Consider the following 15,475-nt stretch of genomic DNA (forward strand, 5'->3'; position numbering starts at 1 on the left):
TGGCATATCCAGTTAAAAGGACCATGTAGTAGGTGATATGAAGACCTCTGCCTGAGACCCTAGAGAGCTGCTGCCCATCTGTATATTGGGCAGAAAGTAATTGGCAAAATATATGGCAGTGTTTATAGACAAGGTGGCAACAGAAGCAAGAACCACCCAGAAAGCAGCAGTGGTAGGTATCGGAAACAGTAACAATGGTGCTATATCCGATTTTTTTTCCCCCTTCACTACCAAATTTCAAAAAAATCACACAATATTTTGTTTCAGCCATGATAGCAGACACTTTTTGATAGATAATGTGTCTTGCTTGAACAACTGTGATAAAATATCTGGTATGACTTCTGGGGAGATGCAAAGAAAATTACTATTAATTACAATTGTAAAAATAGTGACAAGTTCATAATATTTATCATGCATGCTGCTCCAGGATAAGACGAAGAGTTCTTACCAACAAGGTTCGTGATCTTGTTCAACTGCATGCATGCAGGCAAAAGAAGTCTTTCTGAAATTAAAGAAGCTAATCTGTTGTCTTCGTTTCTCTTGGCATTGCTATGAGTTACTATTTATCTGGTGCCTATGTTCTGATGGTGCTGTACAATTTTCATAAGGTGTGGGAGTTAGAGTTGATCTTACTTTGTCTTCTCCATTTAATCTTATTTTAATACTTTAATCCTGGGTTATATCCCTGTTCTTTGGACACTCCCTAAAGATGAGATGTTTTGGAATCATAAAGCTTCTTTGGTGGCCACAAGGATCATCATCTTTCAATAGTGCAAGCCCCCCGCCCCTCATGTTTCCTTTCAGTAAACTTCTAGTTTAGCAATGTGCTGCATCTTTGTACTAAGGAGATCATATATGGCCATGGGACATCCATGGCACTCACACATTTAGACAGCAAGATCCCTGTATTTTTTAAATGATGACACCCCCCGATATGTTTCTTGACATTTCTCTTTTAAATCTCTCCTGTACTATATTTTCCTTTTCTTCTTCTTCAAGCCATTCCTTTTTCTTGACGTATTGTTGTCATTGCTACTAGACCTGCTTGTTCTAGTACCTTTTTGCTTTGACACCCTCAGCATCTCTCTCAGCATCAAGTGGATCTTTCCTATTGTTATTTTGTTGGTTCTATTTTTAATCAATAATGTTAATGGGGAAAAAAGAAATGGAGCAATGCATTTAATTGTGACTACATATTTAAATTCATCAAGGAAAATTAAGGCTGAAGTTTTAAGTCTCCCTATATATACTATCATACCATCCCACAATTCTGCAGAGCTTTCTTGTTTGCAAGATTGAATGGTTTTACAGGGGAGATTTTTTAATAGGCCCTATTCCGACCAAATTTTCCCTTGTGGCCTTAATAGGATTGATATATCCTTTCATGCACTGCTTGAATGTAGGTTCTTCAAATATATAAGGGATTATTATATTAAGCCCTTAATTAGCCAACCATCCCCTTATACTCCAGAACCCTTAGCTCTTTTGCTTAGTGATAATTATTCTAAATTTACAATAGCAATTGCTAAATATGTCTTAGTCCTTTTAGCTCTTGCATTCAAAAAAGATAAGGAATAAGTATTTTCCGCTGCTCAAGATTTATGAATCAATGAGCTTCTAAAGGAATAAAAGGTAAGGATGAAGTTTTAAACAAAATTATTGGTTAGGCTCATGCTGACAAGTACATATACAAATAATTATTATCACATGCCTTGGGAGTATCTTTAATTGCTATTTATGTTTTTGGCTATATAATCTCTACCAGTTCTGGTCTCCATTTTTTGCTATGAAAATGGTGTGTGGGGTGGGGGGTGTTAGAAGACAAGGTATGAATCCAAGAGATTCTAAGAAAAAATGGAGATGGCAAAAATGGAGGCTATAATGAGGTGATACATTCCTGTGTTGGCAATTATTGAGATCTGAGAAAAGTACCTCATGATCATATAATGTGATTGAACTTAGTTGGCAAAAAAAAATAAACAGTAGACTTGGAGCCACACTCTTGGACTTATCTTGAAGAAAATCACATGCCTAGGATCTCGGACTGGTAATGAACAATCAATAGAAATTTTTGTATCATTTGAAACAAGAATTTTAAAATCTTTTAAATAGATGTGATATTTCCATTTCAGCATTATTTTCAACCTCAGTATAGTAGCAGCAGTTTCTCAGCAGTTCTTGTACATGTCCAAAGAGAATCTGTCAACATAAAGTGAACATATAGCAACATTTTGAGGCAATGTTCAGCTTCCAAACTTTTGCCTAAGAGCCCCATGTTCCATTCTCATATAGATTCCTTGTTCCCATGCCATCATTTAAACTTTCTGGAAAACCAAATATACAGTGATGAGGGTCTTTATGAGGTAAAAGGACTCACCCACAGGATTTTGTACTCACAGAGTCTCATTTTATCTAGGCAGCAACCTGTGCAGAGCAGCTAGGGAGTGAACATAGTTGATTTGCATGGGTTGCAGCCTAGTTTAAATGAGATGTTGTGCAAGTGTGAAGTCCCACAGGCAAGACCTTTTGCTATGGCAACATCATGTGTAAATCAGCACAATTCTCCATGGAAGTAGAGGGAAACATAACATAACACAGCTCTCTTAGCCCCACCCACCTCACAGGGTGATTGTTGTGGGGATAATAACAACATGCTTTGTAAACAGCTCTGAGTGGGTGTTAAGTTGTCCTGAAGTGCGGTATATAAATCAAATGTTGTTGTTCTATTTCTCCTCTACTTACTGAAGTAAAATAGGTTAGATTTCTAACCTATTTTAGTATATAAACAAGCCAGTCATAATGTGACTGTCATTATGCGACTGTCATTTGATAACTATCTTCAAACATAGTTGGAGGAGCATATTATATTGTTTATCCCCATCCCTGCCACAAAGTACAGTTTATAGTATAACACCACATCATGTGATCGTGATTTTAAAATGATACATACTGCACATACTTTGAACTACACAGGTGTGTAATAAACACGTGTCCTTATTACAGGTTTAAACAGCAAAACATCAATGAGGTGTGGCTCTAGTACAAATTTTGCTTCAGGTTCACTTTGTACCTTCATCCACCCCTGTTAATTGCACAATGAGCACATGCCCTGCAGAGTTTTTTGTTTTCTTATGGTTATATCCATGCTCTGTATCCTTGTTTTTTTTTTTAAAAAAAACACAAGAATGAATGGAGTCCATGGATTAGATCCAGTGTGTATAGTTTGTGCCCAATAAATATAAGTAACTATATTTAAGGCAAGTTTTCTCTTTTGAATATTCAGTTCAGTTCTAATCTTATATAAAAGACCATCTCCTACTAATGGCATGAAAGGATTCATAAGTCTACACCATATCCTGTGTCCTGTCACTGTTTGTAACTCCATTTTTTTCATGATATGCTTAGTTTGCTCAACAAATTATGCAAACACACACCTCTGCCGTTCTGGAGGCACCACAAGACTTCCTTTCCCCCTTTTCAAGAATCATGCAGGTACATGTCATTATATATCATTTTAAGTAAGTATTGTTTATATTTTTATGCCATACTAATTCATGGAAAGTGTTATGCTCATCTAACAAGTCAAGTAAGATAAAAGTATGTGGTGATAAATATGAGAATTGGAAGGACTTGGTAGGCTTTATCAAGAGGTAAACACCAATAAATCCAATTCACATATTGTCTTTACCCACACATTCTTGTAGGGGTAAATTGAAGTGGCAAAATTTCCCATCTTTAGACTATTTTCAGCACAATTATTTATATATAGTATTTTTACCCAGATTTCCAGTAAAGATTCCCAAAGCTGCTAGCAAGAATTAAACACTAGTGAAAATATTCATTAAAAAAAGTTAGCAGAAAGATGCTTGGCTGCTGCTGCCTTCTTTGGGCCAGCGATAGCAGCCACCAGGAGGAGAAGGCTTCAAGTAAAGCACCCCAAGTCTCAGGAGCTGAATTCCAGACACAGTGGAAGAGTTCCTGTTTGGGTTGGTTTGCTGGAACAAATGCTCATAGAAGTTGGTTATTGGGAGGAAAGAAACTCTCAGATACAGCTGGATCTAGACATAACAGCTGATGCATTTTTCCTTCTGGCTTAGCTGATGGTGGTTGGTAGTTGGGAGTTAATAACACTATACGTACCCTAGTTTCCAGGACTCTGAGATAAATGTTAGACCCTGGAGAAGCCGGTGCTCAAGGGACAGTACCACTCTTCGTTTTTGAATTTTGCTTTGGACTAACACAGTTACCTAATTTCAGCTACTTTGGCAATAGCACAATTTACTTCAACTAGAGAAAAAAGTACATGGAAAGTTTAAGTAATAGAGCTACTAATTATGACAGACAGCTAAGTTCTGCTCTCCAGGAACCTCAGCCAATCACTTTCAAAAAGTAGATTGGAATTCTGAGAAAAAAAGGAGTTTGGGAGTTTAACTGCTGGCCAACTGACAGAGTTGAGGGTTGCTGGATTTTGGTAGGAGAAGGTTTAGGAGGTGTGTTGGTTAGGTAGGGAGTCCATTAGGTAGTTTGAAAGTAGGGTTTGGGTGCTGTTCCTGTCAAAAACAATTTAAAAAGGGCTTTCGGTTCGACATTGTAAGTCAGAATCTAAGAAACCTGCTTGTAACTATTATACTTTCTCAGGGCCCAGCGCTCCATTGATGTTGTTACTAAAATACTGAGAGGGCTGGAGAAAAGGAAAACAAACAACCTACATACCACTGAAATAACCCACTTTTTTAGTTGTTTTCATCAAGCCTACAAAGTGATTCCTTCAAGCCTATAATCCCCTCATAATAGACCAAGTGAATGCTGGGTTGAACCCTGAGCATTGCCCTCACTGATGACTGGAAGACTAAATGGTTCCTAAAGCCTCAATTAGAAAAATAAAAGTATTGCAGGGGGGAACAAAGTAGTTTACAGAATGTGAAACTTAAGTACCTAGATTCTAGGTTTGGAGGCAGGGTGTCATCAGGGGAGGTGGCACTTGGCCTGTTCGAGCCCCCATGAGGCAAGGCCAAAGAGACAGCACCCAGGCTGGCCAGCCTGAAGCAAGGGAGGAGGCAGCACCCAGCTTGGCCCATCTAAAGTAAAGTAGGTGGCAGCGCTAGCTCGGCCAGCATGAGATGATGGAGACAGTGATGCCAGGCACCCTGCTCAGCCCACCCGAGCCCTGCATGAGGGGATGTCCCAGCCCCACAGAGCCCCACACAAAACTAGGAAAGCAGCACCCAGCCAGTGAAAGGCACAGAAAATGTCACCCAGCCCACCAAGCCCCATGAGAGGTGAAAGCAGAGCCTGGTCAATTGGTCAGGCAGGCTGCCTCTTCCTCCTTCCCTCTCTCTTTTTGGATGGTGGAGCAGCAGCAGGCTGACTGCCTCTTTCTCCTGCCATCCCTTGAGGCAGGGGGGAGGGCAGGTGAGGCGGGAGAGAGGAAGAAGCTCCCAGTCCACCTCTGCTCACACGATTGTTCTGAGGACAAAATGGAGGAGAGAATAAAGTAAGTCGCTTTAGGTTCCAATTGTGGAGAAAGGTGGGGTATAAATAAATAATATAACAAGATGGGAGGCACATAAAAGTTAGGCTGGTAGGTGAGTCAGAAAGAGCAGGAAGTAGAGAAGGTGAGGATATGGGGGTTGCCAGAAGGAGGGGGAAAGGATAAGGAAGGTGATATGAGGGGGGGGGGAATTAGGTGCCCCTCACAAGTCCTTTCAGACCCCACTGTGTAACTAGACTCCACCCAGCAACCAGCACTGCACAAATGGGTCGTAGTTTTCCTAGGCAGAGGCTGCCAGGGGCAAGAAAGGAAGGGAAACAGAGGATGGGGGGATGAAAGTAGGTTGGCTTATGGATCAGAAGGAGGTAAGAAAAGAGGAAAGGCTATGGAAGGGAAGGGGGAAATAAAGAATGAGAGCCCCCCCCAACAAGTCCTCACGGATTCTCACTTGTAAGTTTGGTTTCCCTAATTGTTGTCAGACACACTAAAGGAATTTACAGTAATAGAGACAAGCCACAAGCTCTCTGCTAATGCATACAGCTGAGCTTCTCAACATAATCCAAAACGTACCAAAAAGAGTTGTCAGTCCAAGCAACATGGAGCTTACTTATGGTAAACCTGCCCTACCTATGGCTGCCAGTAGAACTTGTAGGGGTGGGGACAGGTGTGCTGGTGTCATGTCAATGTGCAATGTCACTTCCTACACAAAACCAGAAGTGGTGTCATCACATTGGGGTGAGTTTGGGGTGAATCCTACAGCACAGTGACCTGTGCGAAGATGTCACTGCCAGTTTTGTGCCAGAAATGATGCTGTGTATTGGCGTGACTCTGGCATGCCCCCATATTGTTCCCCATTTTTACCCCATCCCCCCCAGCCTGTGAAACACTAGTGGGGAAGGGGGACAATTACTGGGAAGTCTCCTGCTATAGTATGAGACTTGCCCCTCCAGGAGAACAAAAAGGGGTCCAGGATGGGACTTCCTTATAATCAGCGATGTAAGAACTAGGATTCCCACTTATTTTATTGTAAAATACATGCTGAATACAACTTGGTTGGAAAGGAGAAACACAAACATTAAGGTTGTTCCTGAAGGAAGGATGTTGGGCGGGGGGGGTGACTTTTTTCTGGGTATGAGAGAGAAGTGTTTAGGTATTCCCTAAAATGAAATCCTGAGTACAATAGCCAGCACCTGAATCCAGACATACATTTAACACATAAACCAAATGCAACAATAGCATTCCACTACAAAAACAATATTGTCTTTAAAAATTATCATTTAAGAGCCCTCAACTGAAATTATGTTGTGATGCTGTGAAATCCTTGCAGTCCAGGAGTCTATTACAAACATGGCAAAGTAACTGAACAGAAGGCGAGCTTATTTACTGGTGTTTTCAGTGAGAAACTCTACAGAGAATAGTCATGTTACATTAGGAACTATGGTAACTAAAACACAGCAGGCATATAGGTATTCACTACAGGAAATGTAATATTATAAGAAGTAATAAAAAAAGTTCATAAAATGGGATTCTGGCAAAAGCCTAACCACATTTACATAAGGATTTCTTCCAGCATCTGACTTCTAAAAAGCCCCACAAGAAGGACATACCCTTGGGTTTTCTTGGAATTTCAAAGACACAGACTATGGCAGGTGGGGAAGACAGAACAAGTGGTTAATCATACACATGTAAAGCATCTTGATGTTTCTGACAGTCTCCACTCAGCTATTCTGCAAGCCTCTTTCTACTATCAGAGTCTGCCATATGGTTTGGGTATCAATTTACTTATTGTTCTTTTGTTTCATATCTTCCTTTTCATTCCATTGTTTATATTTTTAAAGCTTCTTTGTTTTCTTTTTCTTAAAAAGTAATGACCTATTAGCCATTTTTTCTTAATATTTTTCTTAATATTTATATCCTGCCCTATTGTCCAAAACAGCAGACTTTCAAAGCAGCTCTGGAAAACATATAAATAACCCAATTTAAAAAACAAATAACCGTCAACATCATTAAATCATGTCCATATGAAACAAAGTAAAAACCTGTCCAGACAAGTCCTCTTCGAAGGGAATGTGCCTTAAAGGGAAAGAGTCTTGAACAAGATAAAGATCTTTCTTTTAATAGACCCCAAATTATAGAATGGCTCATAATTATATCAAGAAGGCTTGGGTTCAAGTCCCACCTGTGCCTTGCAATCATTCAACATTCTTGTACAAATCAGTTGGTCTTCTACCCTCAATTTTTTCATCTGTAACATTGCAGCAGAGAACAGTATTGTACTTAACAGAATGATTATGAACACAACCAAGAGTCTTAATCCCTTTACAAATAAAAATACCATGTAGAGTAAAAAAGAAAATGCAGTCTCTGAATGGGATAGCATGTTTGTCTTTATTGCTGACATTTATAGTTAACTTCGTGTGCTTCCTCTGTTAGAAGTGTAATCTTTGGTCACTACACATTGAGTTATCCTGAAGATGTTGGCTATATAGGCTTACCATATGCCTGGGTAGATATGCTCACTCTCTGCCTTAACCCAGCCATTATTAGGAGCGGAGCAGGTGGCAATTCCCACCCACCGTCTTAACCCAGCTGGTATTAGTAGTGGAGCAGGTAGCTATGCCCATCCCCCACCTTAATGGAGCAGATATTAGGAGTGTAAAAGGGGGCAATGCTCACCCTTGCCTTAACTCAGGTGGTATTAGGAGCAGAGCAGGTGGCAATACCCACCCACCGTCTTAACCCAGCTGGTATTAGTAGTGGAGCAGGTAGCAATGCCCATCCCCCACCTTAATGGAGCAGATATTAGGAGTGTAAAAGGGGGCAATGCTCACCCTTGCCTTAACCCAGGTGGTATTAGAAGCAGAGCAGGTGGCAATTCCCACCCACCGTCTTAACCCAGCTGGTATTAGTAGTGGAGCAGGTAGCAATGCCCATCTCCCACCTTAATGGAGCAGATATTAGGAATATAAAAGGGGGCAATGCTCACCCTTGCCTTAACCCAACTGGTATTAGGAGCAGAGCAGGTGGCAATGACCACCTCCACCTTAACCCAGGTGGTATTAGGAGCGGAGCAGGTGGCAATTCCCACCCCTGCCTTATCACAACTGGCAATGCCCACCTTCACTTTAATCCAGGTGGTATTAGGAGTAGAGCAGGTGGCAATGCCCCCCTTAAGCCAGCTGGGATCAGGAGCAGAGCAGGTGGCAATGCCCACCCAGGCCTTAACCCAGCTGGTATTAGGAGCGGAGCAAGTGGCAACGCATACCCCCTGCCTTAACTCAGCTGGTATTAGGAGTGGAGCAGGTGGCAATGCCCACCCCCCTTTACCCAGCTGGGATCAGGAGCAGAGCAAGCAGCAGTGCCTGCCACCCTTCACCCAGCCGTAATCAGGCACAGAGCAGAAGGCAATGCCTGTTTTCCCTTCACCTGGCTGGGATTAGGAGTGGAGCAGGTAGCAATGCCTGCCCCCCCTTTACCCAGCCTGTATCAGACTTGCAGCAGGTAGCAAAGCCCACCACCCCTTCATGTTGCTGAGATCAGGTGCAGAGGAAGTGGCAATGCCACCCCCTTCCTTCACCAACTGGAATCAGTGACAGAGGAGGGAATGCCTGCCTGCCCGCTCTCCCCTTTCCAGAGCCCGTTGTATTTTTCCCCACAACGGGCTTTGTTTCTAGTATACAAATAAAGCTGTAATTTGTAGATTTTGAATTGGATCAGAATTTCAGAGACCCAAACATTCCCTAAGTTATACACGTGAAATTATTTCAGTGAGGGAACTTGAGTTCTATTAAAATTATGTATTATGTAGCTTCTGGAAAGAAATACATACTGAGATGCAAAAGGTTTTAAAATCTGAGTTCACCATGAATCCACAAACTATGCTGTTGGGAATACTACCAGAAAATGTAGATAGAAAATTACACGAACTATTTATATATTTATTGATGGCGGCAAGGGTGGTATTTGCAACCAGATGGAAGGAAGAAGAATGCCCAGCTAGGGATATCTGGAAAGACAAGATGGCAGAATACGCAGTGATGGCAAAACTGACAAGCTGTTTAAACAGAAGACCAAAGAGAGAATTCGAAGAGAAATGGGAGAATTATTTTACTCACAAAGGAGAAAATGCGTAAAATGTTTTGGTTTTAGAAATCTGAATAAGATAGTATACTGATATATTGTTCTAGACTGAATATAAGGTTAGGATCTGATAAGATGGAAAATGCTTAAATATCATTGATGAGGTAGAATACAAGATATGGAAACTTTGGCATAATAGTTAAAAGAAATAGAAATAATCTGTTATAGAAGCATCAGACCATATTAAGATATAGCAGTAAGAATGTGCATGGAGTCCACTCGTTTTGATCTTTAGTTGATCTAAAAGTGAACACTGGAGAAAAAGAATGTGTTTAGTTAGTAAGGTACACAGAAGCTGGAATAGTAGATGCAATCTTTATTTTAACATTGATGAACTCTGATGAAGGTATGTTGTGTGTACACTGTATTTTAACAACACTTTTAGTGCAAAATCCTACCATTCCTTGGACCTTGTTGTCTCCCCCTCTTTTTTCTGTACCCCTCTTTGTTTTGAAAAATAAAAATAAAACAACAACAAAACAAAACAAAAACCCTCTGAAGTCCTCCAAACAATCTCTGATGGTTTACATTCTGGGGAGAATGCACAGGTATGAAGTTTAATAACATCTTTTAATACTGTTGTGGATACTGACAAATTGATCACAGCAGTCAGGGACAAAAGCACTGATGTATTACTAGAGCCACTGGCTTCGTGTTTTCCTAAACATGGTGAAGGGCCACTCAGATTGGCAAAGAAAGCTGCTATCTTTAAAAACTGACTATTGATTTTAGGCATGATGTGGCTTCCTTGTTTCTAGCCATTTCTTGATCATATCTAAAGGGAAAATATTCAAAAACATTTTATAGATCAAGGATTGTCATCACATAAGAATAAATCCATCAGTACACAGTTATGCATTCAAATGTAACTTGAATGAAAATTTTCTCCCTATGATATTTGCTACTGTTTGATATCTGAAGCTGTGTTAAAAGGAACATTTGAAAATTTCTACCCTAAATCATCATGTGAGAATGTTCTACATTGCTTGTTAGTGGGAAGTAGCAACTGAAAGAGAAGGTCAAACATGTTGCTGATATTGCACATCCAATGCATATGGATACCAACCTTCCTCCCCCATGCTGTCACCATAAAGTAATGCCAGTGGGTGAGCTGTAGGTACATGTCAGGTTCTGCCAAGGGAGCCACCCAGTGAGACACCAGCCTGCCTGACTTCCACCTTAAAGGACCTTCAGGGATGTCAGGTTCCGACAAGGGCACCAACCTGTGAGACGTCAGCCTGCCTGACCTCCATCTTAAAGGACCTTCAGGAAATATGTGGGCTCCCGCTCTGTGGAAGGAGGGGGATATACCTGACCCTCACACCCTCTCAGTCCACTCGCAGGTCCCCTCAACCTGACCTTATCCTGGCTGCCTTCCATGACAGCTGCCTCCATCCAGCTGTCCCCCCGCTCGCTCGCTCGCTCACTCATTCTCTTTCCTCCACTCCACTCCTACACAACAACCCACCACACCCTGTGGGTGGACTTCCCTTTTGTCCCTTCATCTCTTCCCTGCTCCACCTGTCAGCCACGCCCCCCTCCTGCACTCTATCCATGGCCCTGGCCGGCTCAGGCAGTTGCACTTGGGCTTGCTCTGCTGGCTGATTGGGGCAGGTACACCTGTGCCTCCTTGGCTGGCTGCCAAGCTTTTCTTGCAGATTGCTTCAGGTGGTTTCACCTGGGATTGTTTTGCTCCTGGCTTCTGCTGGACCAGGCTACTGCCTTCTAGCTGGTCCGCAGGCAGGGGCGTGGCTATGTGCTGCCTTGGCTGCCTCTTCTCCCCATCTGGTAAGGCTGCTGGCTGACTGCCTTTGCTTCCTGTGTCTCTTCCCTTGGGTCTACTCCCTTCCTGGGGGTTCTCACTCTCCCTGCCCAGCCTCCTACCCTCTCACCAGAGGGTGGGGCTAGCTGGCTTCCACCTGCCTTGCCTGACTCTCTGAGGCTTCGGCGCTTTGCCCTCCTGTGGCGGGGATGCCTCCTTCTCCCCTTCTGTTGTTGGTCTGCTCTGATCCTGGGTGTCAGTTGGGGTGGCTGTCCCCCAACGGCCTCCCATCCCCTTCTTCCGGTAAGTCCAGGAGCTGAGCCTCAAAGCCCAGACAGTACAACAGAAGGATACATGCCACACAAACTTTCTAATTCTGGTGCAGAAAGCTGCAGCCAGAATGTTGACTAGAGGGGTCATAGGGACCATATCACTCTAGTCTTGTTCGACCTACACTGGATCTCAGTTAGCTTCCAGGCTCAGTTCAAGGCAATAGTATTTACTTTTAAAGCACTTGGGACGGGCATAACTTAAGGACAATCCTCTCTGATTTGAACCTACCTGTCATCTTCAGAGGCCCTGCTTCAGGTGCCCCCACCATATGGTTGGCAAGGGCCTTCTTGGTTGTGGTGCCAAAATTTTGAAACTCCACAAGGAGATTTGTCTGACTCCCTCTATTCTGCTAGCAAGTTAAGACTTCTTTGTTTTGTTTAGCATATGCCCAGTAACTTATTGGCTCTTCTCCTTGGTTCTGTTCTTATATTTTTATTGAATTATTTTATATATAATTTATTTAAAATGCTGTTTAAATGTTTTGAAGTTCACCACCTTGAGGATCCTAATATTGTAACTAATAAAGAGTAATAATAATTTCAGTGTGTGGCTTTTTGAGGAGTCAGGATCTTTGATCCAGTCCTGCAAGCAGCACATTACAAATCAGTGAGAGTTTTAAAAAGAAAAATCCCCTCATAGTTACTTCATTCCTTTGGTCCTTTCCCCTTCCTCAAGTGGTTTAGCCATATGGCATTAAACAAGCCATCTAGACAAAATCCTGTATATTTTCAATTCTCTCTCTCTCTCTCTCTCTCTCTCTCTCTCACACACACACACACACACACACACACACACACACACGAGTTACCATTCCCCTGGTGAGGGCAAGGGCTCCCTTACTCCCACCCTCCACTCCCTGCCACCACACACCTGGCTGGTGTGGGGTGGGGGGGAGACAAGGGAACAGGCCTGGGCATACTTCCTGTGTGGTGTGATGACTACCATGCTTCTCAGTGGGCCAGTTTGGACCCCAAATGAGCCAAATTGGGCCCATTTGGTGCCCAAATCAGCCCAGGAGCATGCCCATGCAAAGAGGAAGGTAAGTGCTGGATCCCCCCTCCCACTGGAAGGTAAGAGGACCTGGCAACCCTAACACAAACACTCTCACATACACAGTGTTCAGTCCACAGAAAACTCACTCAGACTGCAACACAGTGCCCCCAAGTACTTGGGAGTCGTTCATTCAAAGTTCCCCAAGTACATCAGTGTATTTTAAAATAATTTTTGAAGTCTTTATACAGAACACACAAACAACAACAAATATAACAACAATGGTGACAAGTCTACACGTAAGCTTCAATGAGGTCCCCAAATATCTAAAAAACCTCATACACAACTGTCATCTGTATGCCATACATTCAAATGTTGTTAAAGCTGTACGGGCCTTGATCCACTGAATTGTGGTAGGTGGGCCTTTGTCTTTCCGATGCTGTAATATAAGCATTTTAACTACAATAAGGGCATGTAGGGTCCATTATCACTGACCCTGGGTTAGTCTCCAGGAATCAGGCAAATAGTTTAGAATTCCATAAAACCTTCCAAAATGAGTATTCTAATACAAAATCCATACGAGTAACAACTTCCTCCCAAAAATACCAAATAACTGGACACTTCCAGTCATATGGTTAAGAGACATGATGCCAGCCAGTAAGTACATCAGTGTAGCAAGGGCATCTGTCTCATTGAGCCCCTATGTAAGCAAATATCACTGAGAACAGTATCCTGTGAAAACTTTCAGTATTTAATTTTCCACCATATAAATTCTGTTGTAGTCCAAAACAGAATATCATGAATAAGAGCATATTTAATTTGGTTTTAATTTAATGGTGAGTTTATTTTTTGTTCCATATTAACCACGTGCTTTAATGAAAACTATTCCGTAAGCTGAAGTTCTCTCCACTTCCCATGTATATTAAAACATGACTGAAATCATATAACATATCCATATTGCTCATTTCTTCACTCTTATCATAAGACAACCAAAATTTAAAAACTAATCACATTTCATTTTTAACATTATTGAGCAGGAATAGTTAATGGAAGAGAGTATATTAAGTAAGGCTGATATAAAACTACATCAAAATTTAAAATCCTATGAAATTTCATAGATCCAGAGGAGTTAGCCATGTTAGTCTGTAGTAGCAAAATAGAAAAGAGTCCAGTAGCACCTTTAAGACTGTGGGAAGTGGATTTGATGGAGATTTTATGTACCTTTATGTGCCTTTTACTACTGCTATGCACTTTTACTATTCTCAGGAGCTAAAGTAGCATTGTAACGCAACTTGCAAGAAGATGGGACTTGAAACAAAAGACCAAAGCAGAATCTATGTTATACATGTAAATCACTGTGAGAAGTAAGATCAAACACTGTGAGGCTTGCTACCAGGTACAGTGCACTTGCCAAACACCTGCTTATGACTTGACACCTTCTCATGACTTGATATAGAAACCCCTTTGTAAAACTGCTTATGCAAAAGGTTGCAATGAAAGCTAGCTGCAAGCTAATTAGAGTAGCAGAACCTTTCAAGGCTGAGAGGAAACCACAAAGCAGAGGAATGCGTGCTGAATGTAACTTTAGGCACATTCCTAGGGAAGAGAGATCATTCTCCTCCCGTGGAACCCGTTGCCTGAAACCCACAAGGTTGCCAAAAGCGACAGCAGAGCACCTTTACTAAATATTACATGGACCAAAGGAATGGGTATGAATGAAAAGCCTATGAAAGAGATGTGTGGGAAAGAAAGGGAGATGTTCCTTCAAGAGACAGACCAAGGACAGATAAGATAATCAATGACAATAGGGTAATATTGTAATTGTGCTGTTGACCTAAGTTGTTTCTTCCAATAAGAATACCCCTGGACCCTTGTATCATGAGAGGTGGTCGCCCACTTGAGCCAATGGGGCCCCCTGTATTTTCTGAGCCAATAGAATAACAAATATTATAATTAACCAAAAGGTATTAATTGTTTTGTACTGCTATTGTAGCTTTGATGAGCGTTGGGCACGAGGGGACCTTTTACTCTTTGTGTAACCATTGTTCCTCCATTGTTTAATAAACGGTTATAGATTGCTTCATCCGCATGACTCCATGTCTGTCTCTAATTATGATTGGCTAAGGGACATTCAGACCACAAGTTGTGTGGAACAAGACTTTACTGTAACTTTACTGTAGCATAAGCTTTCGAGAATCACAGTTCTCTTCGTCAGATGCATCTGGTTAGTCTTAAAGGTGCTACTGGACTATTTTTTATTATGAAATTTCAAATTCCAGACTTCAACAATAAAAAAAATTGGGAAGCTTGAATAAAACAAGTATGCCATTTCACCACCAAATGAGTACACAGAAAATTTATACCAAAACCAAACTATTTTAAAAAAGTAGTAAATATAAGAGCAAACTTGTAAATGTATTTATTTATTTATATCCAGCCTTTTTCAGTGAGACTCAAAGTAGATTACACAGTGCAAATGAATACAATATAAGCAACAGCTAGGACATCCATTGAGAAAATACAATATGATCAACAGTTAGGACATTCAATGAACAGATACTAAACTGGTATAATAAAAAACCACAACATAGCCCATAGGCATTCATGCAACAGAAAAAGCAAAATGTCTCCCCAAAGGCACAGTCCTGCTCACAAGCTCTGGTATAGCACAAAATGTTGACTACAGCTGCAACCAATCACACCCCTCCACTAAAGCAAATTGCACACACACTGCACTACATTAACATGAGCCATGATGC

The sequence above is a fragment of the Eublepharis macularius genome, chromosome 9, assembly GCF_028583425.1.
Source record: "Eublepharis macularius isolate TG4126 chromosome 9, MPM_Emac_v1.0, whole genome shotgun sequence".
Classification (NCBI taxonomy): Eukaryota; Metazoa; Chordata; class Lepidosauria; order Squamata; family Eublepharidae; genus Eublepharis; species Eublepharis macularius.